This window comes from Euleptes europaea, chromosome 6 (assembly GCF_029931775.1).
Source record: "Euleptes europaea isolate rEulEur1 chromosome 6, rEulEur1.hap1, whole genome shotgun sequence".
Lineage (NCBI taxonomy): Eukaryota > Metazoa > Chordata > Lepidosauria > Squamata > Sphaerodactylidae > Euleptes > Euleptes europaea.
Genome location: NC_079317.1, coordinates 48,357,566 through 48,383,518, shown reverse-complemented (window position 1 = coordinate 48,383,518; position 25,953 = coordinate 48,357,566). Strand labels below are relative to the sequence as shown.

The window sequence follows — 25,953 nt, the reverse complement described above, 5'->3', positions numbered from 1 at the left end:
AGGATGCCTATCTGAGTGGTAATTCCTCTCCCGAGTAATCAGGTTTAGTTGGCCTAATCTGTGAGAAAGAGCTAGGCATCTGTTGTATATGTAGTCACGCTGAGGGAAGAGCTAAAGTTACTTTCTTTTTAAGGGGCAACTAGCTAGGCGTAGCTACAGTCTAAATAGCAGATCCTCTTCTGGAGGGAAAAATACTATGGCTTGGATCCAAAGGTGGTAGTGGTGTACCAGCGTAAAATAACTGATGACAGTAGAAAGGAACTTATGTTGATAAGGAGACAACTTTCCTATTCTCCTGTAATACTGCAGACCCCACCACCCAAGAATCTGGGAAGAGCTCTGTTTAGGGTTGCCAGGTCCCTCTTTGCCATCAGTGGGAGGTTTTTGGGGTGAAGCCTGAGGCGGGTGGGGTTTGGGGAGGGGAGGGGCTTCAATGCCATAGAGTCCAATAGCCAAAGCAGCCATTTTCTCCAGGTGAACTGATCTCTAACAGCTGGAGACCAGTTGTAATAGCAGGAGATCTCCAGCTAGTACCTGGAGGTTAGCAACCCTAGCTCTGTCTGGGGTACTTTAAATCCAACTATATGCTTTTCTCTGACAGTATATCCTTGTCTCACTTGAAGAAATGTTTCCCACTTGAAATGAGGGAGGAAAACATCCACTTCTTTGTTTACTAGTACTCTTCCACCCAAGTGGCCAAATTTTGCCTTCAGTCTTGTGGGATTCGAAAACGGCTGACTGAAAATCTTACCCCATAGCTGATCTTTCCTCCTCCTGTTCAAATCATCTCTCCCAGAACCATTAACATATGTTTTCTTTTAATTATTTTAACCTAACTTTTAATTTTTATTTAGAGCTGATCTTATGTTGAAATAAAGATGATTTGATTTAGAACTCTTCTGTTTCAGTGTACACAAAGCAAGGAACTACTTTGCTGCCTGTAATATGGGAGTTCAGAATCCCATTTTGATGACATCATTACTCCTTCACTTTTGGCAACCTCAGTCCGTCAGTGTGACAGGTAGTGTGGAAGAATTTAAATCTGGGATGCCGTTCCTCCAGATTTAGCTTAGTTAAGACCACTGTTCCCTGTCAGCCCTTTCCTTTTGGTTCCAGTATTCTACATACTTCTCTTTCTTGTCTTCATTCTGTTTTCTAAACTTTGCCCACACCCTCCTTCATACACCCCTCTAGTTCTTTCAGTTTTTGAAGCATGCTTTGGTATTGCTGCAGGCACGAGCATTGTACATGTTATGAAAATTGAATGGTAGTTTTGAATATAATCATGGATACATTTACTTTCAATTTGTATGTAACGACAAATCTTTTGCGTGCTTTTTGGGTTAGCAATTAATATACAGACATCTTGCAACACAAATGAGACAGATACCACTGTAGGTGGCTGTACCACAATTACAGTGCTTCAAAAAGAATAACTAAAAGAGCAAAGGGTTGCGAAATCAGGAAAAAAATCTCCTTATTTCTGATTAAAAGTCATGAATGTGGACTCCTTTGTAGCGATGTGCAAGTTTTTTTTTAAGTTTCTAGAGCTTCATTCATTTTCATTATATTGTTATTACACTGATTCATTTTCATTATGTCTGTTTCATTGGTTTCAGTGGAAAAGAACCTTGCCAGCTCCTGCTGCCGCCTCCTCACCGGAGGAGGAGAATGCACACATGTAACTGGCTTATACTGAGTCAGACCGTTGGTCTCTTGCAATCGGTATTGTCTCCAAGCTCTCAAGGTCTTTCACATCACTGATTACCTGATCCTGTGTTAACCTGGAGATGCTGAGGATTGAAGCTGAGACCTTCTGCAAGTACAAAGCAGATTCTTTACCACTGAGCCATGGCCCCACCCAGGGCTAGTTCCAGGTGTTCAGAGGCCCAGGGCAGAGAGTACCCATGGCCCCTGCTTCCCTCCTCTCTGTCCTACCGCTCACATCTCTCTTCCTGCCCACACTCACAAGCCACCCACACATCCTTTCCTCAACAGCACTGAGTGGTTTGTGCAGCTGAGAGGGTCGCTGCTGTGACCTTCAGGAATACCGTTTGCATCACCTGTACACTCCTCTGTGGTGGTGCTGGGCGGCCCAGGAGGTACAGGCAGTTAGCAGAGGAGAATCATAGAATCACAGAGTTGGAAGGGACCACCAGGGTCATCTAGTCCAACCCCCTGCACAATGCAGGAAATTAACAACTACCTCCCCCCACATCCCCAGTGACCCCAACCCTCCCCCCGCCATTCAGGATCCCACAATCAAAGCACTCCTGACAGATGGCCATCTAGCCTCTGCTTAAAGTCCTCCAAAGACGGGGACTCCACTACCCTCCGAGGCAGCAGGAGGTGTGGGGGGTTAGTGGCAGTGGGCTCTGCCAGAAGCCCTGAGACCTGGCAGATGCCCCACCTTCTAGTGTGCTGACGCCAGCTCTGGCTCATTCCCTGTCAGAGGTGTCAGAGGCTCTGGAGTGGCTTGAGTAGCCAAGTGCCACTGCTACAGCTGCCCTGATGCCTCCTTATCATGCCAGGGTGCCTTTAGCCATGCAGCAAGCAAACACTGCCAGTCATACAACAGCTGAGGGCTGGCTGGTATAAAAAGTCCAAAGCCTGGCAGAGGGAGTTAGTAGGTGGCTGAGCATTGGAGCCTTTATATTTTTGTAGAGTTTTGAGAGCTTTTCCTGGACTCTGCATGCCCGATTCTTCTGCTTACCCTAACCTAACACTGTTGCTATGAGGGTCCAATGGAAGTGGGGAGAACCATGTGCTCCTTAGAGAAAAGTGGGATAAGAATATAATTGAAAGGAGGAGCTGGCTGGGCAACTGGGCTGTTTGGGAGGTGGCGTTTGGTAATCCCACCGCTGAGCACCCCTCCTGGCAGGAGGAGGCAGCCCAGGCACTTGGTTCTCCTGGCAGCAGCTCCCAGTGCTGAAGTAGCTTTGGTGCTGCCACCGCCTGGCAAGAGGAGGCAGCAAAACATATGAACAACTGCCGTTGGCTGTTTGGTCCTCTTTTTAAAGTACATTCTGCAATGCACTTAACAAATTTGGCCTTTTAAATGAATGCATATTCCTCATTTGCATTTTTAGAATGAAGAAACTGATAGTAAAAACTTCAGGACTCTATTACTGATTCCGTCAGCTGCTGAATTTATAACTTGAGCTAATTTTCTAATTAACTATTTTGTATTCCAGGAAGTCTTTGTGCTAGATTAGCCTATGAAGTATGTTGCTTATTAGATGCTTACCTTTTGACAATAAAGACCATTGAGCCAAAGGCACTTGTGAATCGCTTCCAGTGTAAATACTTGTACACAGTCATTGTGTTATAAAGAATCTCATTCTCAGGAAACAGTATTACCTTGAAAACTGGCTATTTAAATCACATTGTTTGTTTTGTACTATGATGATAGCATTATTTTAGGGCTCATGTATGCTGTGACTTTGCCAGAGATTGGTGTTACATTGAAAATGACTTTTTTTAAAAAAAGCTGACCCACATGGTCTACACAAAAGACACTTGGGGTAGGTAACAATTAGAAGCTGAATTTTCACACTGTGATTTGTAACACTTTTAAAAATGCCCATTAAAATTTATCTATTTTTAATGTGTTCTCTGTACCGAATTGTGTGTTTGCTGACCCCTATTCATCTCTGCCTTATATGTCTACTCCCCCCTGCTATTTCATTGCATCTGGCACAAAGAGTGTATTAGGACTATGTTGTGTTAAACTGTACGAGAAGCCTTCTTTGATGGTCATATATATATTATTTATGGGTTCTAAAGCGTGATAACCTTCAGCAATTTTAATTCAGATTGAAGGAGTAATGCCATATAATTAAAAGACCCTGTGATCTTCATGGCTTTAATATGATGAGCCTGGGATTGTCAACAATATTTAATCTATTAAGAATCAACCCATAGATAGAAAGGTGAATAGCTCATATAAAGCAACTCATTGATGCTATTTATTTATGTGCCCTGACCTGGATGGCCCAGGCTAGCCTGATCTCCTCAGATCTCAGAAGCTAAGCAGGGTCGGTCCTGGTTAGTATTTGGATGGGAGACCACCAAGGAATACCAGGGTTGCTGTGTAGAGGAAGGCACTGGCAAACCACCTCTGTTTGTCTCTTGCCTTGAAAACCCCCAAAAAGGGGTCGCCATAAGTCAGCTGCGACTTGACGGCACTTTACACACACACACACACAGTTGGTAAATTCGTATTTATATTTGATCTTTTTATTTGGAGTACAGAAGCACCAAACTGAATAGGATTTCTGAAGTGATACATTTTTTCGTAGGTTTTTAATCTGTAGGTTGAATCCCCTCCCCAACTTGGTCTTGTGTTATACAAAGTGAACTTAGTTGCTGACTCGTCAGTCTTCTTAACACTTTAGTGTTTTAATATTTGATACTGTCCACCGGCAAACTCACGGCTTTTTCATCCATGGCAAATAGAAATCTTTTGGATGAGACAAGCGTCTTATTTATCGATACATATAACCCTTTGTAACCCTTATAGTTGCCAGGATGGATTTTGGTGAGCCAATGTAGTGTGCTGATACTTCCCGTGTCTCCTGAAAACTGTTTCCACAGCAAGTTCTTACACTCAACTGAGTCAGAAAACTTTGACATTTTCACTGTTGGGTCAAAGTATGAAATAGCAGTAGAAAAGTGAAAGGCAGATTGCTAGCCCTTATGGATGCTAGCTATCTGGGAGATTAATTAAAGTGGAAACCTCCCTTCCACTTGCCAGCCAAGTGATGCTGAAGAGGTGGGCAAAAGTAGCTTGAAATCCAGAATACTTCCTCCTTTGGTACTTACAGCAGCAACACCAGTGGTTGTCTGGAAGGTTCCACATCTATAGATGAAGTACTAACTAGCATAGAAGGGGATGTGAATCTACGATTGAATCGGGCTCAGCATTCGGGTAGGATTCCCACACCTAATTGTACGAGGGCTATTTATTTCCCATTTGGGCATGACTCCTCAGTGTGGGCTCTATAAGTTTTGCTTCAGGGACTACCAAAAATTCCATAATCTTTGTCGAAGGCTTTCACGGTCAGAGTTCATTGGTTCTTGTAGGTTATCCGGGCTGTGTAACCGTGGTCTTGGAATTTTCTTTCCTGACGTTTCGCCAGCAACTGTGGCAGGCATCTTCAGAGTAGTAACACTGAAGGACAGTGTCTCTCAGTGTCAAGGGTGTAGAAAGAGTAATATATAGTCAGAAAGGGGTTGGGTTTGAGCTGAGTATTGTCCTGCAAAAGTATTGTCCTGTAAGTATCAAGATAATGTGCTAATGAGGATATGGTATGTTAATATGGAACCATTGTATCCTGAAATGATCTGTTAATGTGTGTAATCCAAAAATTTGGATTACACACATTAACAGATCATTTCAGGATACAATGGTTCCATATTAACATACCATATCCTCATTAGCACATTATCTTGATACTTACAGGACAATACTTTTGCAGGACAATACTCAGCTCAAACCCAACCCCTTTCTGACTATATATTACTCTTTCTACACCCTTGACACTGAGAGACACTGTCCTTCAGTGTTACTACTCTGAAGATGCCTGCCACAGTTGCTGGCGAAACGTCAGGAAAGAAAATTCCAAGACCACGGTTACACAGCCCGGATAACCTACAAGAATCCATAATCTTTGTGTGTATGTACTTGGTATGAGAGAAGACAGAGCAGTTAAGAAATATAAGAACATGGAGATCATCTGAACAGACTTCAGCAAAAATGTTGCAAGGAAACATATGAAGGAGAAAAAGAAGAGACAGACGCTCCATATAATAAAATATTAAATGGTGGCCAAATGTTTTACTGAACTGTTGTTTTTTCCAGCCAGTCCCAAAAGCCTTTTAACAAGATGCTCAGTAGTCTACCTGTTCTGGTTTTTGAACTAATGGCTCTTGTCCAAGCCATGCTATATATTAGATTTGAACTATGAAATTATATGCTCTGTTTATTTTGTAGTACATAAAACCACTTTACCAATGATCTTGCAGAAAAATGTATATATTCAGATACTATTGAACTCTTATCCTCAACTTACGTTCAAAGTGTGTGTTAAGCCTTCATGGTTTAAACACTGTGCTTTTACTTCAGTTACTATAGTTTCACAGCCAAACTATAATTGACACTTTTGGTTGCTTTAGCTAGTGTATTTTAAGCATGGGTTTTACTTTAATAAAATGTGCCTTTAAAATGTGAGGCTGCCATTGTATTCAATTATTTGCTTTAACAGCTTGCGTTAGAATCTGAATCACAGTAAATATTACTTTGCAAATAGTAAATGAGGTGTATAGCATTATATATGTGGGTATTTATGTATCTAACAGCTTTAAATAAACAGTAATTGAACAATTTAAATTTTTGCAAACAGTTCTAGTAGAAACCTGCTGTGAAGAGTTTAATAAGGTAACTTGTAAAAAAAGACACAATCAATTATTTGTACCGTGCAGGAAATGGAGCAAGAATATTTACCTTCAAGGTTTGAAAATCAGTCTCAGTGTGAATGAGGATGCAACTGAAATTCACTGATAAGTGTAGCCACAAAATGAGAGGAATATTATTTTTATGAACAAAGCTAAAATGATTTTATTTAAAATGAAAACTTACCTAACAGATGATAGATCTGAAGACCATTTCTGGATGCTGTGCCTTCAAATACGGAGACACAGTCCCCAGGTAGGAAGCTTTCTGTGTTAGAAATGCATTCTGCATGCTTGCTTTGTGATTTCTTTTTCTGTACTGTGGCTCGTTTGCTGCTGCTGCTGCTTCATTTGTTGATGCTTGCTTCCAGTTTGCCCCCAGTTATTCCAAATCGTTGGTGTGGCTCTCCAAATGGTACTTTAGATTATTCGTCTCTTATGAGGTTATTTTAAAAAAAGAGCAGTGAACTTTGCATCTTCAGACAATAGAGACAGATGCATCAATTTGAGTTAATTCAAATGTTCTGCATTTATCAAATATTAATTTAAAAGCTTCCGTTCTCAGTAAATCCCATCTGATTTTTGGTTTTTTTACGCAAATTCCAATACTGAAAACTTCTTTCTGTTCCAGAAAATCCTGTATGTCGAGGCTGTATGTTGCACTGAAAAGCAAGAAGGGCAGGTTAGCCGGAGTCCAGGTTCTGCCTTAACTTTTCACCTGCCTTGCCTCCTTTTTGTAATGAACGTTGAACAGTCTGCTGTTCTCTGCGTCTGTCAAACACAGATGTGAAACGCTGTTTACGAACAGGGGAGAAACTCCCAAAGGGTGTAGTGTTGTGTCATATCTCAAGACAGGGAGTACGCATGGCATCAATGAGTTGCTTTATATGAGCTATTCAAGTCAGGCACTGAACTGATAGGATGACGTTTTTCATACATAATCCACTAATTATTTCTTCTGATGGACAGCAGTATCTATTGGAAGAAAACTCAAATGATGCTACAGGCTTGATAGGGGTTCCTGTCTGGAATGTCTTGTCACCCCAGAAAACCTTCTATTATAAGCTGAATGAACAAAACAATGATTTTAGTGAAGTAAGTGTTGAAAGGAGGTGGTGGGCTTTTATCTCCCAATCAGACCTTTTTTTGCAGTTACTGCCTTAAGAAAGCAATAGTTACCAAAACTATTTTTATTGGAATAATCACTTTTCTTGGTGTATTTACTGCAAATAAAAATCTTAATCTTCTAGCTGTAAAAAAAATGACCTTAACAGCCCAATCTGAACCATGTTTACTTGGAAGTAAATCCTACTGATTTCTATGGAAATTCAAGTTATGTTTAGGATTACAGCCTAAGAGGTCACTAGTGTTAAAGAGAGCATTTAAATCCTCATTAAAATAAGATTTCTGGCTTATGAATCCGTTTGTTTTAATTTTTAGATGACCATTCTTTTTCTACTACTTGTGAATAAATGGTCCATTCCTGTTATGCAGGAAGGAAGGAGTAAATATGCATGTAAGATAACTGCAAAGTTTTTACTATGTTAGTTATATTAAAATATTATATATTACATAATATAAAATATTACTTGTATTTTCTTCTGAAAATAGCTGAATTTTAAAGATTAGACAATATCACCAGTTGGACTTTTATTTCATTAATCTTTTCCCTTACGCATGGGGAATAGTAGCAAAGGCATGACATTTTACCTGAAAAAAATAGATAGAAAAAAGATCATTGAACAGGAAGAAATGTGAGAAAACAACAAAATCTGGGGATATGACTATAACCCAGTATTCTAAGCAATTCATCATAATTTTGTCCCAGTCTTCCTACTTCTGTTCACTACCCAGTTTATCAACCTTTTGCTTGCTTGGTTCTTCCATGTAGTTAAGGGTGGCTGTTTAACTCTGTTCTTCGTACATCCAACGTATTTTAAGAACAGTAGCCTAAGAGATAGAATTCTTTGATCCAGAACAGGCAAGGCAGTTAACAGGCAATACAGTCTTGGCTCATGCAGCTAGGGTTGCCAGGTCCCTCTTTGCCACTGACAGGAGGTTTTTTGGTTGGGGCCTGAGGAGGACGGGGTTTGGGGAGGGGAGGGACTTCAATGCCATAGAGTCCAATTGCTAAAGCAGCCATTTCCTCCAGATGAACTGATCTCTATCGGCTGGAGATCAGCTGTAATAGCAGGAGATTTCCAGCTAGTACCTGGAGGTTGGCAACCCTACATGCAACTGATCCCCTTCAACCCACCTCATTGATAATAGCTTAACTGTGTACACACTTGTGAAGGTTGCATGATTCTGGTCAAAACAGGATACAACTGGGGTTACTATTATTATTGTTCAGTAATGCAAATTACGAGAGCCAGTGTGGTGTAATGCTTAAGGTGTTGGACTAGGATCTGGGAGACCCAGGTTTGAATCCTCACTCTGTCATGGAAACTTGCTGGGTGGTCTTGGGCCAGTCACACATTCTCAGCCCTGACCCTGGCTAATATTTGGATGAGAGTCCTCCAAGGAACACCAGGGGCAAAACGCTTAGACAGGCAATGGCAAATAACCTCTGAACGTCTCTTGCCTTGAAAACCCTACCAGGTTGCCATAAGTGAGCTGTGACTTGAGAGCAAAAAATAAATACATGCAAATTACCGATAGCTGTTGCTGATATCTGTAATTGTTCAGGTCATGCATTTGTCTACATTGTGCCTAGATTGGTTTGCATGATCCTAGAAAAAAAGTTTATTTCTCTCTCTGTAGGTTGTACGTACATATACAATATGAAATTCAGGGAAATCTTGATTGAAATATGAAAATGGGATAATTCTGAACTAACCTAGTTTCAGTATTCTCTAAATGTTGAGCAGAACCTAGGTATGTACTCCATAGTGTGACTTGAATCTCAGTCCTGTCTGCTGCTTCATATATTATTAAAGGTGGAAAAAGAGGGAAAGTGGGTGACTGTGTCACACAAGACCAGCTGTTGTACTGGAGCTGACCATGTGCCTCTGCTTAAAGATAATTGGAGGAAAAAACTGCAAAAAATCTACAACCTTTATTACTCCTTTCTTCCTCCTCTCATTAGTGGGAATGGGCCTTACAGTAGTTTGACTTATCATCCCAACTTTGTAAGTTTCATTCCTCTTTTGTGTACTGTATACAGAGATCAGTGAATGGATCTCCCAAGTGGTGTGTGTTGTTGAACAGCCAGTGATTTTAATTCAGTAAATGCTGAAGAGAGGCATAATTCAGATTTTGGGGGGGAGGGGTAACAGTTTTCATCCACAATCCTACTTCTGACCTCAAACACCTTATTGGAGCTGCTATTTGTCCCACTGAAGTAAACATATAGGTTATTTGTGTGGTGGTTTTATACTTTCCCCAGTGTGGGAAATAAATAACATCTGTTGGGGGGATTTGAGATGAGGAAATGGCATTGGAGGAAGCATTAAATGACTAACTTCTGCCATTGTTGAGACCCAATTTTAAGGGTGGGTATGGTCTGTCCACCAACAATTCTCAGAAAATCTATTCACAGATGTCTCAGTACTTTGTCTACTATGGTCCTAAACTGCCATGAAGGTCCCTCTTGTTGCTGCTTATGCCATGGAAAAGCCTTTACTACACAAAAGTGTCTGTTTAGCAGATTTGCCTTAACTAACCAGAATGTCCAGCAAGTTAGTGTCTTGGATCAGGAGACTGATATTGTGCACTTTAAAAAAGAATAGATAAGGAAATCTCGTAAGACTAGGCCTACGAGTTTTGGAAAAGATTATTAGTCAAAACTGTTACTCTAAGTACAACAACAACAACAACAACAACAACACTGAAGTGGGTTGTAGTTTGCTATTGAATTGTTAAATACAAATAGTAGAAGAGGAGTTGGTCTTTATTTGCTGACTTTCTCTACCGCTTAAGGAAGAATCAAACCGGCTTACAATCACCTTCCCTTTCCCTCCCCACAACAGACACCCTGTGAGGAAGGTGGGGCTGAGAGAGCTCTAAGAGCTGTGACTAGCCCAAGGTCCCCCAGCTGGCTTCATGTGTAGGAGTGGCGAACCAAATCCAATTCACCAGATTAGCGTCTGCCGCTCATGTAGAGGAGTGGGGAATCAAACCTGATTCTCCGGATCAGAGTCCATCTCTCCAAACCACAGCTTTTAACCACTACACCATGCTAGCTAGTATCAAACAAGTGCTCACTATGTAGCAACTCAAAGTGCAAAAAAATGGTAAACAGATTTTGGATAAAGGTTGATTTATTTTGACTAACATCTTCCTCAAGAGCACCATCTGCTGAATGCATTAATAATCCAGTATATGATACCATATATCTATACAGGATGGACCCTACTTAGGGTTGCCAGGCCCTTCTTTGCCACCGGTGGGAGGTTTTGGGGGCAGAGCCTGAGGAGGGTGGGGTTTGGGGAGGAGACAGACTTCAATGCCATATAGTCCAATTGCCAAAGCAGCCATTTTCTCCAGGTGAACTGATCTCTATCAGCTGGAGATCAGTTGTAATAGCAGAAGATCTCCAGCTAGTACCTGAAGGTTGGCCACCCTGATACTCTTTGTTTGACTGTTAAATGCTTGTTGACCATATTATTTGCACCAGTTCAAAAAACCACCCAAGAAAACCCTATTAACACTCAGTTATCAGCATATTTAGAAACGTTACATGAAAGAGGCGAGAAAGCCTTTTTATTATTCATGCATCCAAATACTGATACTCGCAGAGATGCGATATTCGCAGAGATGCAACAACTCGAGAAAGGCCATAATTAAGAGATATTTCTAAATAGTCAATAATGTCTTATTTCAATTTTAAAACTTTGCACATACTCTTACAAAAAACTTCTCTCAAGGAGGCAGATATGGAGGATTCATGAACTCATCATTGGTGCCAATAGAGTGAGTGAGAATTCAGGAAATCAAGAAAATTGAAGTCCTGTTTTTTTTCTTTTTCTAGCATTTCCCAAAAATACAGTCCTGTTTACATATGACCAATAAAAGCTTTGTATTTAAAGTGTTTCTAACAGATGGTGTATTTTTAAATTTTTCGTGATGTGAAGGAAGGCAGGGAGGGGCAAGTGGCATATTTGTGAAATAAATTTCGATGAGGCTCATTGCTTCCTGGAGAAAATGTAGTTATTGTTTCAGTTCTTTTGTGCTTGTGAATAGATTTGGCAAAATGAACAGAATAAGCCCTTTACTTTATTTTTCAGTGCTTCCTGTTCTTGTACTGTGGGATTTTTTTTTTGTGCGCTGCATTGCTTTTGTACAGTAATTATTCACTATTTCAGTTGAAATGGTTGTACTCTGTGAGCTGAATATGTGATTACGGCTCAGCTAAATTAAATCCATCTTTAAAGCTGTAATTTTAGCAGTCAGTTCATTCTTCTGTACATTATATTATTTGTGTTAAGGGAAATCAGTAAATATTTGTAAAAACAAAGAGGTCAAGTGCTTAGTTATTAGATAGCAATATAAGATTATTTTAGCTTTCTTACTTTGTGACAAAATAACCATTCTTAACATTATTTTTGGAACTTAATATTGGATGAGAGCATTTGATCCACCTTTATAAAATCGGAAGATTAATCCTGTATAAAATGGTAATAAACATGTAGAAAAGTAAACCACATTGAAGGAGAAGCAGGTTTAGTCGTAGATGGTAGGTAGGAATACAAGTCAAATTACAAAGGAGACATCAAAGGTTGGATAATGAGATCTTCTTCCAGCCTGGTAAAATAGTACCAACTACTTTCTGAGGGTTTTGTTTTGTTACCACTGCATGACAGCACAGTGACAAAGTGTAACTATTTAGAAATTCTGTATGCTTTTGGTGTAGGGCAGTCAGCTGGATAAGAAGTGCATTAATCTTTCTGACACTACTTTTATCTTTGCTGATAGTACTCCCCATCCAGAGTTGAACATGTGAAGTGACACCAACTGGGACTAAATCAGTATATGAGAGTTTGTCATGCTGCTTCTGATTTGTATTCCCTCTACAATTCTGAGTTTGGGTTCAAAGTGCCCTCCAGCCTACACTACAATTCTCACAAATAGATGTTGCGATTCCACTTCAGTCCTGTGGATGCTCTAGCTGAGTTGGGTGCCAAAAGAGGACTGCCTGTCATGCTTCTGTACCCAAAACTGAGGATCAGCACACACCTGTGTTGGTGGGAACAGTTGCTGCATGCATCTACAGAAATGGAGAGAGAGGCCTCATCTACATGCAGCTGTCATGTTACCTTCAATTCCCATTGCTTCTCTCTTGCCAGTTCTAGCAGCAACCACAGTTCTGATGTTGGTGACAACAGCTACCCCTCTATTTTTAATCTGAACAGCAACCATTTGTACAATGCAAAAGTAACTGTTGCAAATTCAACATTGTTAACTTTGCTATTTGCTATTGTTTGGTCTGATAGTTATTTTATCTTCTCATGGAGTTACATTCATATTTTATGGAATTTGCTGCCACAAGGTGTGGTGATGGTCATGGGTTTAGATTACTTTTAAAAGGGATTGGACAGAGTTCTGATGACTAATACCAGTTTTCTCCTGAATACTAGTAGCTGGGGGAAACTCCAAGTGAGGGCTGTTGCCTTCTTTCCCTACTTGTGGGCTTCCCAGAAGCATCTGACTTGCTCTTTTGGAAACTTGGGATGTTTTAAAAGGGGAGTGAACAGATTCACAGAGCATGGGGCTATCAATGGCTACTAGTCATGACATATAGTAGTCAGGATGGATATCTGCTCCCTCCACTACCAGAGGCAGCATGCTTCTTTATATCAGTTGCTGGGGGAGCACAATCAGGAGGGTGCTGTTGAAGTCATCCTGCTTGTGAGCTTCCTAGAGGCAGCTGGTTGGCCCCTGTGTAAACAGAATGCTGGACTAGATGGGCCTATGGTCTGATTCAGCATGGCTCTTCTTATGTTCTTAAAGTAGGTTTCTGGACTGGATGGACCATTTGATCTGATCCAGTTCAGCTTTTCTTACGATTATATATCTCCATACATGCCTTCAGCTGTTTCAGTCTACTTGTGCTGTTCCCCTGTTCACCTTAGTATCGATCACTATCCCAGCAACCACACCTTCTTTGCCAGAATGCTCTACATCTTACATTTTAGGTTCAGGGCTCTTTCTCTGTTGGCTCAGAGTTTAACTTTGCAGGTAAAGGCAGACTCCTTCCCAGATCATAAGTAGATGATCAGAAACTATTATTAGAATTTAATGACATGTATAACCCAGATAGCTTAAGAAAATGGCCCAGGTGTTGGGTCTTGAGATGTACCAGCCAGCTTCCCATAAAAAGTATCTATATTTAATTTTACTGCCAGGAACTGCTATCTATATTTTTTAAGATGTTACTCCTCTTAGAGTTGCTAGAGATTCCTGGGATAAGCCCTTGTCAAGAGAATTGACCTCAAGGAATTCTTTGGAAGGAGAAACATTTAGTGTCAAGAGATGTAAACATTAACACCCAGTAGATAAGAAAGGGGAAGAAAAGCTGACTATCACAAGAAGGACATTTTCACTGCACCGTCCTTGATAGTATGTGTGGCCATTTGTCAATATTTCTTAAGAAAGACATTATCCTCTTTCTTTGGTCATCTTGCTGTTGATCAAAAGAAGTTGGCACCGTTGTTTTCAAGTTGAATCTTTTCATATTCCCTAAGAGATTAACATCTTCAACACTGGCTACGTATCAAACATCCTACATCAGGTGTGGTGATTGGGCAATTTCTTGATACTCCCTAGCACTATGCTGTTTCTTTAAACCCTTATGTAACCTCTTCTCAGAAGGGGATGTGACTCATTTGCATGAAAAGTTCCAAGGTTCAGTCTCTTGCATTAGCAGTTAAAAAATTTCCAGATAGCAGTTGTTGAGAAAACCTTTTTCTGCCAGGACATCTGAAAACTTAGTCAAGATATTGGGCATCTTGAAAAATAATAAAAGGGTACCTTTAAGCTTCTGTGAAGGCTTTTAAAAACCACTATCAGGTAAATGTGTGGGGGGAATTGAAGGAGATGCATGGCAGGCTAGAGATGTGAAGAGCCAGAAAAAAGGAACATTTTGGAGGAAAAAATGTTTGGATGTATGTTTGTCTAGGAACTTAAAAAAAAATCAGTAGAAAAAATGGAAATTTGGTGGAATATTGAAAAAAGTATTTTATTTTTTGGAATGAATAACATTTTTTTAAAAACTAAACTTTACTCACTCATTCTGAATGAGTAAAAAGTATGAAGATCCTTATGCAGGACAATCTATAACATTAGATAATAATTTCTGTGCATATTCTAGACTACAAATGGGAACATCCCCCCTTCCCCCACTGCTTCCTTTTTCCCTTTCCTGAAAGCCTCCCATAGCCTCTCCACATTACTTGCTTCCTTCTCTTTTTCAAGGGTTGTCGTCCTCCATGTGGGGCCTGGCACTCTGAATGCACAGTAGATATCCCAACTACAGAGATCAGTTGCCCCTTAGGGTTCCCAGCTGCAGGATGGGAAATTCCTGAAGATTTGGAGGTGGATCCTTCAAAAGGTGAGGTTTGGGAAGGGAAATGACTTCAGCAGGGTATAATGCCATAATGCCACAGAGTCTACCCTCCAAAGCTGCCATTTTCTCCTGGAGAACTGATCTCTTTCATTTGGGATCAGTTATAATTCTGGATGATCTCCAGGCCCCACCTAGAGGTTGGCAACTCTAGTTCCCCTAGAGGAAATGGCTGCTTTGGAGGGTGGGCTCTAAGGCATTATACCCTTCTGAGGTCCCTCCCCTCCTCAAACTCCACCTTACCCAGTCTCCACCACCCTATCTCCTTCCCACCCCAAAGCCAACCTACCTTTATCTGCCCTTCTGTCATAAGCTTTACCTCCCCCGCCAGCCTCTACCTAGGAAGACTGTGGCCCGGTTGTGTGGTGCCACCTATTGGCCAGGCTTACTTGCAGGAAACCCTTAAGGACTTGTGGGATGACACCTTACTTTCTCCCCACACTATTTTCTCTTTCCTACCTCCTGGCAACTCCCATATCCTCTTCCCTTTCACTGTTCATTTGTTCCTTCTGAGCCATTCACCAACCTACCTTTTATCTGCCTATCATCTTCAGCTATATTGTTATTTACTTCATTTATACCCCACCTTTCTCCACAACTGGGACCAAAGCAGCTTACATTACTCTCCTCTTTTTTTTATCCGTACAATAACCCTGTGAGGTAGAGTAGGCTGAAAATATGTGACTGGCCCAAAATCACCCAGTGAACCTCTACAGCAAGATGAGAATTCAAACCTGGGTCTCTCAGATTCTGCTCTGAAGCTTTAGCTGCTATACCACCTTGGCTTTCATGGGGTGGTTGCTGTTGAAAAGTTGTAAGCAGCCTGGGCTAGCTTAGTCATGCAAGTTGGGTGGTATCAAAGCGCCCAGAGATTGCTTCCAGGCCTAGGGTTGCCAATGACCAGGTGGGACCTGGAGATCTCCCAGAAATACAGCTGAACTTCTGATGACAGGGACCTGACCCCCTGGAGAAAATGACTGTTTTGGAGGGTGGACTCTATGACATTCTATCCAGCTGAGGGCTCTCCCATCCCCAAACGCTATCTTCCTCACACTTCACCACAAAATCTCCAGAAATTTTCCAACCTGCAGCTGGCAACCCTAGTCAATTCTGACCCCATTGAGTCCTCCCTCAAAGGCCAAAATAGGCCTGGAAAGTACCCTGCCCTCCTTCCCTTCCTTTTAACTCTCAGAAATTCAGCCTGGAATACGGTGGTGGCCTAGCAACAGCCACTGTGGGAATCCATTGCTTAAAGCTACAGGAATTCCTTTTATCATCTTTGGGTTTTTAACCTCTATTTGGCCAACTTGGCTATTGGTATATAGACAAGTGGGGACCCACAACAAAATGTTGCACAATGTGTTGTGTTTTTTGCCCCCTGCCCTTCACTCTTTCTCTTTCTTTCTGCCTCCCCAACCCCATGACTCTCTTTCTCCATCCTACCACTGCTTCTCATACTCTCTCCCCAATGCCCCCCCCCACAACATCACTCTAACTTTTGGCCTTCCATCTCATCACCCTCTCTTTTTGCCTCTTTCTGTCCCCCTACCCCATCAATCTCTTTCTCACTTTTACTGCCACCTACCCCAGCATTCTTTTTTCTCTCTCTTTCTATCTCCCCATCTCAGCACCCTCCATGTGTTTGTCCCCCCACCAAGGCTTTCTCCTGCTGCTCCCCCCCCACTTCATCCCATTTCCCCCCATCTCCCACCTCTCCCAACTTCGTCCCTTCCCCATCTTCCCCATCACATCCCATCATCCTCCCATCCTGACTTCTCCCCACCACATCCCATCTTCCCCTCCAGCTTCCCCCACCACATATCAGCTTCTCCCCTATCCCAGCTTCCTCCCCACCACATCCCATCTGCCTCCCTAATGCAACTCACCTTGGACCCCGGCCACAGAGGTGGTAGTGTCTGGGAGCTGTGGCAGGGCCTGGAGTGGCTTCCGGCGACTGCTGCTGCTGTGGCTGGGCCTGCAGTGGCTCCCAACAACAGCTGTTTGCTGCAGCCGGGCCCAGAGTGGATCCCTGCAGTGGCCACCACCACCATTTCAAAAGGTAACAGAGGACATCAGAGGACATCAGACTCAGGGTATTAGTTGTTTCTACTATCACCATCCAGCTAGATCAAATCACCATCCAGCTAGATCAAAGTCACCAGAAGGCAAGCAGCAATGCACAAGCAAAGAAGAGACTGGTTCTTGTAGGTTATCCGGGCTGTGTAACCGTGGTCTTGGAATTTTCTTTCCTGACGTTTCGCCAGCAACTGTGGCAGGCATCTTCAGAGTAGTAACACTGAAGGACCACTACTCTGAAAATGCCTGCCACAGTTGCTGGCGAAACGTCAGGAAAGAAAATTCCAAGACCACGGTTACACAGCCCGGATAACCTACAAGAACCAATGAACTCTGACCGTGAAAGCCTTCGACAAAAGAAGAGACTGCCCATTTGTCTCAAAGATGTCAGCACCCTCTTCAGTGCAGAAATAGATCTTGCATTCTGGCATTATATCTATAAATCTAATTTCCAAGTGTGCCTCCTACCTGCAGGTACCTAAATCTGCAGATAGAGGACACACTCACCCCAAACAGATGTTTCTGCAGACTTGAGGGACCCACTAGGTCTGCAGAAAAGCTGAATTTTTTTTAAACGGGAGGGGGTTGAAGTCCCCCAAATAAGGCATTCTCTGTGAGAGAAATTAGAAATTGGAAATTAGATTTATAGATATAATGCCAGAATCCAAGTTCCATTTCTGCACCAAAGAGGGTGCTGACATCTTTGAGACAAATGGGTAGTCTCTTCTTTGCTTGTGCATTGCTGCTTCCCTTCTGGTCTAGCTGGATGGTGATAGTAGAAACAACTAATACCCTGAGTCTGATGTCCTCTTGATTTGGTCCCCAGTAGTTCAATCTTTTCAGATCTCTCTTCAAAGGGTTGTGACAAAGACCCTTATAGACTAGGTATAAGAAGCTTATTGCCCTGCTGGAGGTGATGCTGGTAGTTAGAAGATACAATTGTATTATCTGGAATATTTATGAAATTTAAAAGTATAAATTCTTTAGTTTTCTGTAATTAACTGCTGCACCTTGTGCCACTTTATCATATATAGCTTAGTTTTTGCCATGTTGTGGGGGGAGAGGAAAACATACATTTGCATTTTGTGGGAAACAGAAGAAAGTTTGCTACTTGGACAGAAGCAGGCTCATATACAGCCCATTCCTGAGGGGAGGGGCTCGCTGGTGGCTGGAGGCAGCGAAGCGGTGCCACCTCCAAAGGAGGATTCAACCCCCCCCCCGAAGCCGGGAAGCTGCCCTTACTTGCAAGCCCTGTGGAACCGCTCCATAGCGTTCCAAAGGGCTGTGCTACCTAAAAAGGTGGCATCAATGCAAATAAGGGCAAAGGGGGCATTCCCGGCTGAAGGGGGGTTAGGAGGCTGCCTAAAGGTGGCTCTGCCCTGGAACTCTCCCTGGGACAACGGTGCACCTGGGACGATGGATGTGCGCTCCCGCCAGGATGCCAGCGGGAGGCTGAGCTGGCGTCCCAGGGCTTCGCTGCTGTGGCAGCACTGGGAGGCCAGCGTCTGCGGCCCAACACCAGTGTCTGTGTGGGTCACGGCGGTGCAAGTGGCCTGGGTGCCAGTGCAAGTGGCACAGATGCTGGTGCGGGCCCTTTTGCCCTCCCGGGCAGGAATGGGCCCATGGTCATGATACGACTAACAGTAACGTTTGATGTTGAGTTGGACCTGCTAACTAAATTATAAATTATGTGTTTTAGGTTAAAGCAGTAAAACTGAGCTTGCAAGTTCTGAGTTATTTCAAGGGGGGGATGCTTTTTCATGAATTCAAAATTTCTGGAAATGGGAGTTGTGGGCAGACATGCAGGCCCTGCCACACTCCCAGTTCTGATGCTGGGAGTGCAAAAGGACCTGTACTTCAGACTGGAGCTTGGATTGTAAAATGAGTGATTTTCTATTATTATTATTTTAAAAAAAACTTCTAGCAGCTGAGCCCAGGAATGCTTGCACATGGGATGCTAGTGGTAAAATAACTATTGAAAGGGTTTTTTAAAAAAAAAAAAATCTGTGATAAATATGTCAGATTTTAATGAATTTTAATAACAGGATTATAATGTTGGCAGGATTACAACTATGCATGTTCTTTGTCTTTTTCTCTATCTAACTGCTCTAGTTGCCATAACAACTTGATTGTACCATAGCATTTCCTGCTTGGTTAACATTCTTTCAGCACTGCTGTTATGAAATGCATTTGCTCAGGAATTAGCAGTTTATACCCTCCAAATGGCAGCTACAGCGCACTAGGGCTACCAAGGCAAAAGAAAGCAGTTTTCGCATGACGGGAGGACATCCTAGCTAGGCAACCCTCCTCAGAAGAATAGAGGGTTGTGCTGGCATGCTTTCCCTTATGCTGCCATGGAAACATGGGGGCATGGCAGCATGAGGGCAGCAGACAGGTGCAAGCAGAGCCATTAGTGTATTTGGTGGCCACTTGGCTGAAAGGAAAAAGCTGCTTGCTTCCTTTTAATACAGTACTCAAGGGATAAGTACCAATGGGGGTAGTGACCACAATGCTATTAAGTTCATAATTCATATCAATAGAAAGCTACCTCTAGAGTACAAAACAGTAACATTTGATTTCAAAAGAGGGAATTTTACAAAAATGAGAATAGTTAAAAGGCAACTAAAAGGGAAGCACAAGATAGTCAAATCCCTAGAGCATGCTTGGAAGCTATTTAAAGCCACACTAATTGAAAGTCAAATAGAATGCATTCCACAGGTAAGGAAAGGTACTGTCAAGTCTAAAAAGATGCCTGCATGGTCAAGGAAGCCATAAATAAAAGGCAGAGAGTCTTCTTTTAAAAAGTGGAAGTTCTGCCCCAAAGAAGAGGTGGCCATTTTAGTGGTTGCTAGGCAATCCCAAGCCTTCTAAGCCTTGGTGTCTGCAAAGCTGTAGGGGGCACTAGAAAAACTCCTGTCTCCCTTCCCTGTCATATCCCCCTGGTGGAGGACTCATGAGGGACAGGTCCAGTGACAACCCAGTGACAAACTGGAAACTCACAGCCTGTGTAACTGAGCCCGTTGTCTCAGGGAGAGGCTGCTGGGGGTTGGAAGGAGAAAAAGCTGAAGACGGGGCAGGTAAAGGTAGGTTGGCTGGTAAGTGGGAAAGAGAGGACAAGCAGGAGAAAGGGAAAGACTATGGTGCCTGGCAGGGTAGGGAAAGGGGAGGAGGGGACACCAAGGGAAATTTATTTATTTATTTATTGCTAAAGTTTCTAGCCTGCCCTCCCCAGCCAAAACCAGGCTCAGTTGTTGCAGGGCCCCCACTTGTTTTGTCTATATACCACATCAGCTTAATCTATTTGTAGTAGCCTACTGAATAGATAACTTCTCAATATCATTACATTTTCATTAGTGCAATGTGTCTTTTTGAAATTCCCTGGGGACTGCTTGTCCAGACAGGAGCTTGGGTGCAAGGAGGACACAATTTTTGCTGCCCCCCCCCCATCCCTCAGGAGCAGCATTTCGGCATGTGTTTTAGGCTGCCACAGAATGGAGGAATTGGTAAAAATCACCCCCCCTTCATCTGGACATTCTAGGCAGGATCCAAGCGAAGGAGTGGAGGCCAAAAAGTTTAGAATTTTAATCCTTGGATAGTTTTTAATCAATACAATAGTAATGTATAAATAAGAACATTTATGTAATTACTTGGACTTCAAAAATAATGGAAAACTCTGTCGTGCCTACGACAGAGTTCAATCCATATTGTTTTTCAAGACAAGTACAATTTTCTCATATTCAAAAATTAGTCTGTATAGTTTAAATTGTGATTATATCTTACTGTGGAAGTGATAATTTAAAATTTAAAACAGGTTTTTCAACTATCCATGTACTAGCAATTTAATATCCAATCACACATCTAAAAGGCTATTGAATTCCCATTGAGAACAAAGTAAAAATAATTTTGAGCATCTATTGCTCTTTAAAGAAGGGATTAGAGTTTTAATTAGTGAAAGAATCATAGTCATAGTTAATATAATTCTTGCCTTTAGACTATATAACATAATGGTATAGAACAATGATCTTTTAAATCCGTTTACCATCCATTTTAATGTGAACTGTGTACGCTCAAGTCCCGCTTCTAAAAAGTGCTGCAGTTATGCTGATGCAGCTGTTCTACTGTTACTAACTTTATGTGGCTACTTGATTTCTTTGTGGAGTAATGACTATTAAACTGCTTCTCAGGCAGTGGAGTTAGTGTAACATATTTAGGAAAAGGACAAAAGGTTGAATTTCTAAGGCCCTAGACTTACAGCATATGGTTTCCTTTTTATGCAAGGGCAAATCTATGGGCAGATGGAGACTGTGGGTTATGGACAGAATTTGTGTAAAGCAGGGTTTGTGAGTGAGTTGATTATGAGTTTTCCAGTAGCTTGCCACCTCTCCAGAAGTAGCTCATGAGGGACACTTCTTCCTCCTCAGCAGTGGAGCACTGAATGGTGGGGGTTTCCCTTCCAGCACCAAACAGTTGATGGTGCCAGGATGTGCCCTGTGGACTGTTGCGTCCAGGCATCCCCTGGCCTCATCAACTGTCGAGCATTAATAGAAGGGGGTTTGAATGCATCGGGGACGGGGAACCTCTCACCGCAGCTGCCCCTCAGGAAGCAGCTTTGGGGCTCTCACTTCCTTCGGGAAGCAGCCCTAGCCAGCAAAAATGTGTGTTACCCCAATGTAGGGGATTCCATTGCAGACAAAGGCAAAGCACATTGTCTCATGTTCGTGGCACAAGCGTACATCCTAGTTCAGAGTACACAAATCAGCTTTCAGGTTTCCAAGGTAGCTTTCTCAGAAATGCTACCTGTTCCACGTGCAGGACCAGCTAGGCAGGCACAGTTGGTGAGTCTCAGTGCGTTGATCAGATGGTGGTGCAGGGAAGAGGGCTTTAGATTTGTAAGGAACTGGGCAACATCTTGGGACAAGCTGGGCCTATACAAAAGGGATGGGCTCCACTTGAATCAGGATGGAACCAGACTGCTGGCGCGTAATATAAAAAAGGTGGCAGAGCAGCTTTTAAACTGAACCTGGGGGGAAAGCCGACAGGAGCTGAGAAGCATCCGGTTCGGGCAAACTCAGTGCACATGGACAAAGGGAAAATTGCTTCAGATTGCCCACATGGGAATTACTTGGACATGAATGGGAATGGGGGAAAAATGATGGATAGCCACTTAAAGATGCCCAAAGGTACAGGGCAGGCAAGTCGAAAGAGAGAAACAGTGTGGAGGTGTTTCTATTCTAATGCTAGAAGCCTCCAAGCAAAAATAGAGGAATTAGAGTGCATGGTTTTAAGGGAAAACATAGATATAGTGAGCATTACAGAAACCTGGTGGAGGGGAGAGAACCAGTGGGATACAGTCATCCCTGGTTACAAACTGTATAGAAATGATAGGGAAGGGCGTATTGGAGGGGGTGTTTCTATGTATATCAAGGAAGGCATAGTGTCTAATAAGCTAGAGACCATAAAAAGGGCAGACTCGTCCACAAAATCCTTATGGGTGACGATTCCGGGCCCCAAAGGACATTTAGTACTGGGGATGTTCTATCGGCCCCCTGACCAAATGGCTCAGGGTGATCTTGAGATGGAGAATGAAATTAGGGAAGCATGTAAAGGTAATGAAGTAGTAATAATGGGAGACTTCAACTTCCCTCATATTGATTGGATAAATGTATGCTCCAGTCAAGCCAAAGAGATAAATTTTTTAGATATCCTAAATGACTGTGCCCTCGAACAGTTGGTCATAGACCCAACCAGAGGGGAGGCGATCCTGGATTTAATACTCTGTGGTGCTGCCAATGATTTAGTGCGGGATGTGGATGTAGTTGAGCCAGTTGGCAATAGTGATCACAATGCCATCAAATTTAATTTATCTGTAAGTGGGAAAGTGACTGGGAAATCTCACACAATTACCTTTGACTTTAAAAGAGGGAACTTCTCTAAAATGAGAAAACTGGTAAAGAGGAAGTTGAAAGGAACAGTTAGGAGAGTTAAATCTCTTGAAAAGGCTTGGGGGTTACTCAAGTCCACATTACTAGAGGCTCAGCTAGCTTGTATACCACAGGTCAGGAAAGGTAGTAATAAGTCCAAGAGGTCACCACCATGGCTAACAGGTAAGGTGAAGGAAGCAATTAGAGAAAAAAAATCTTCCTTCAGAGACTGGAAGGTCTGCCCAAACGAGGCGAACAGAAGCAAACACAAACTTGCACAAAGGAAATGCAAGCAGATAATTAGAGATGCAAAAAAAGATTTTGAGGGGCATATTGCTAAACACATCAAAACAAACAATAAGAAATTCTTTAAGTATATTAGGAGTAGGAAACCAGCTAGGGAAGCGGTTGGACCATTGGATGACAATGGGAGTAAAGGAACTCTAAGGGAGGATAAAGCGATTACTGAAAAAATAAATGAATTCTTCTCATCTGTCTTCACTGTTGAAGATGCAGGGCAGATTCCTTCTCCTGCACAGAGATTTTGGAGAGGGGAAAATGAGGAACTGAGGCAAATAGTGGTAATAAGGCAGGAAGTCCTAGAAAGTCTAGACAAACTGCAAACTAACAAGTCACAGGGACCAGACGGTATTCATCCTAGAGTTCTTCAAGAACTCAAATGGGAAATTGCTGAACTTCTAACAAAGATATGTAATATGTCCCTTCGATCAGCCTCTGTACCAGAGGACTGGAGAATGGCCAATGTAACACCCATTTATAAAAAAGGTTCCAGGGGGGACCCAGGAAATTACAGGCTAGTTAGCTTAACGTCTGTTCCGGGTAAATTAGTGGAAAGCATTATTAAAGATAGAATTGTCAAGCATATAGAAGGGCAAGGTCTGCTGGGCAAAACCCAACATGGCTTCTGTAAGGGTAGGTCCTGTCTCACTAACCTATTAGAGTTTTTTGAAAGTGTCAATAAGCATGTGGACAGGAATGAGCCTGTGGATATTGTGTATTTGGATTTCCAAAAAGCTTTTGACAAAGTCCCCCACCAAAGACTGCTAAGCAAACTTCATAGTCACGGGATAAGAGGACAAGTCCTCTTATGGATTGAGAGCTGGCTGAAAAATAGGAAGCAGAGAGTAGGAATCTATGGTCAGTTCTCACAATGGCGGGATGTGAGCAGTGGGGTGCCTCAGCGATCTGTGTTGGGACTGGTGCTTTTCAACCTGTTCATCAATGACCTGGAGTTGGGGTTAAACAGTGAAGTAGCCAAGTTTGCAGATGACACCAAATTATTTAGGGTGGTTAAAACAAAATCCGACTGTGAAGAGCTCCAGAAGGATCTCTGCATACTGGAAGAATGGGCATTAAAATGGCAAATGAGATTCAATGTGAGTAAGTATAGGGTGATGCATATTGGGACAAAAAACCCCAACTTCACATATACACTGATGGGATCTGTGCTGACAGCGACAGACCAAGAAAGGGATCTTGGGGTGGTAGTTGATAGCTCAATGAAGATATCAACCCAGCGTGCGGCTGCTGTAAAAAAGGCAAATTCCATGCTGGCTATAATTAGACGAGGAATAGAGAATAAAACTGCTGATATCATACTGCCCTTGTACAAATCTATGGTGAGACCACACTTGGAATACTGTGTACAGTTCTGGTCACCACACCTAAAAAAGGATATTACAGAGCTTGAAAAGGTGCAGAAAAGAGCAACCAAAATGATTAGGGGACTAGAGCAACTGTCCTATGGAGAGCGGTTAAGACGCTTAGGGCTGTTTAGCTTGGAAAGAAGGCTGAGGGGAGACATGATAGAGGCCTATAAAATTATGCATGGTTTGGAGAGAGTGGACAGGGAGACGTTTTTCTCCCTCTCCCCTAATACTAGAACATGAGGTCATTTGCTAAAGCTGGAGGGTGAGAGATTCAAAACAGATAAAAGGAAGTATTTTTTCACACAACGCATAGTTAAAGTGTGGAACTCCCTGCCCCAGGATGTGGTGATGGCTGCCAGCTTGGAGGGCTTTAAGAGGGGAGTGGACATATTCATGGAGGAGAGGGGCATTCATGGCTGTTAGTTAGAATGGATACTAGTCATGCTGCATACCTATTCTCTCTAGTATCAGAGGAGCATGCCTGTTATTTTGGGTGCGGTGGAACACAGGCAGGATGGTGCTGCTGCACTCGTCTTGTTAGTGGCTTCCTAGAGGCACCTGGTTGGCCACTGTGTGAACAGACTGCTGGACTTGATGGGCCTTGGTCTGATCCAGCAGGGCCTTTCTTATGGTCTTATGTTACATATTAAAACTTCGTATGTGAGTTTGCAGGGAACAACCAATCAGTTCAGTAATTATATTTAATATTCTTTTAAGTAAGATGCATAATATCTCGCATTGACCAAATCATCTTTAAATTAAGTCACAGTTCAAAAGTCAAGAAACATCTTTCCTAATTAATGCCCTCAGTAGGAAATACCAAATCCAGTTTCCCAGGAAATGCTTTCCTTAGGAAATATTTCTTAACCAGTACTGTCATTACAGCCAGGATGAGAGTGTTTGTGGAAGTCACAGACTTCTAAAAGTGTTTCTAATTTAAAGAAGCTTTGATTATGACATACTTTAGATCTTACATGCTTGATGGGAAATTCCAGCATCCTGGGAGCCTTTCAGACTGAAGACCAAGAGGTCACAGGCCTTGTATCAAATACACCATGAATATATAGCAGAAAGGATATAAATCCAGATCCAGTCAAGAGCATGCCTTGTAAAGGTTGGGGGAGGGGGGGAAAGGTAGCCCAAGTATAAAATATTTTATATTAGGGTTGCTAAATTCCAGGTGGAGCCTGTAATTCTGGGAAAATTACAACTTATCTCCAGACTACAGACTACAGAGATCAGCTCCTCTGGATCAAATGGCTCCTTTGGA

The 25,953-nt window shown here is 42.3% G+C and overlaps 2 protein-coding genes across 2 annotated transcripts in view; one reads left to right on the top strand and one right to left on the bottom strand.

Annotated features, from left to right (window-relative positions):
• CHRM5 (cholinergic receptor muscarinic 5) overlaps positions 1-6,991 on the bottom strand; it is a 95,939-nt gene extending 88,948 nt beyond the window's left edge. The window contains exon 1 of the mRNA XM_056851761.1: positions 6,641-6,991. The gene's annotated coding sequence lies outside the window, so the exon portion shown is untranslated. The remainder of the gene's footprint in view (positions 1-6,640) is intronic.
• Positions 1-25,953, top strand: part of AVEN (apoptosis and caspase activation inhibitor) — a 156,506-nt gene that overhangs the window by 82,781 nt on the left and 47,772 nt on the right. The gene's annotated exons all lie outside the window — the stretch shown is intronic.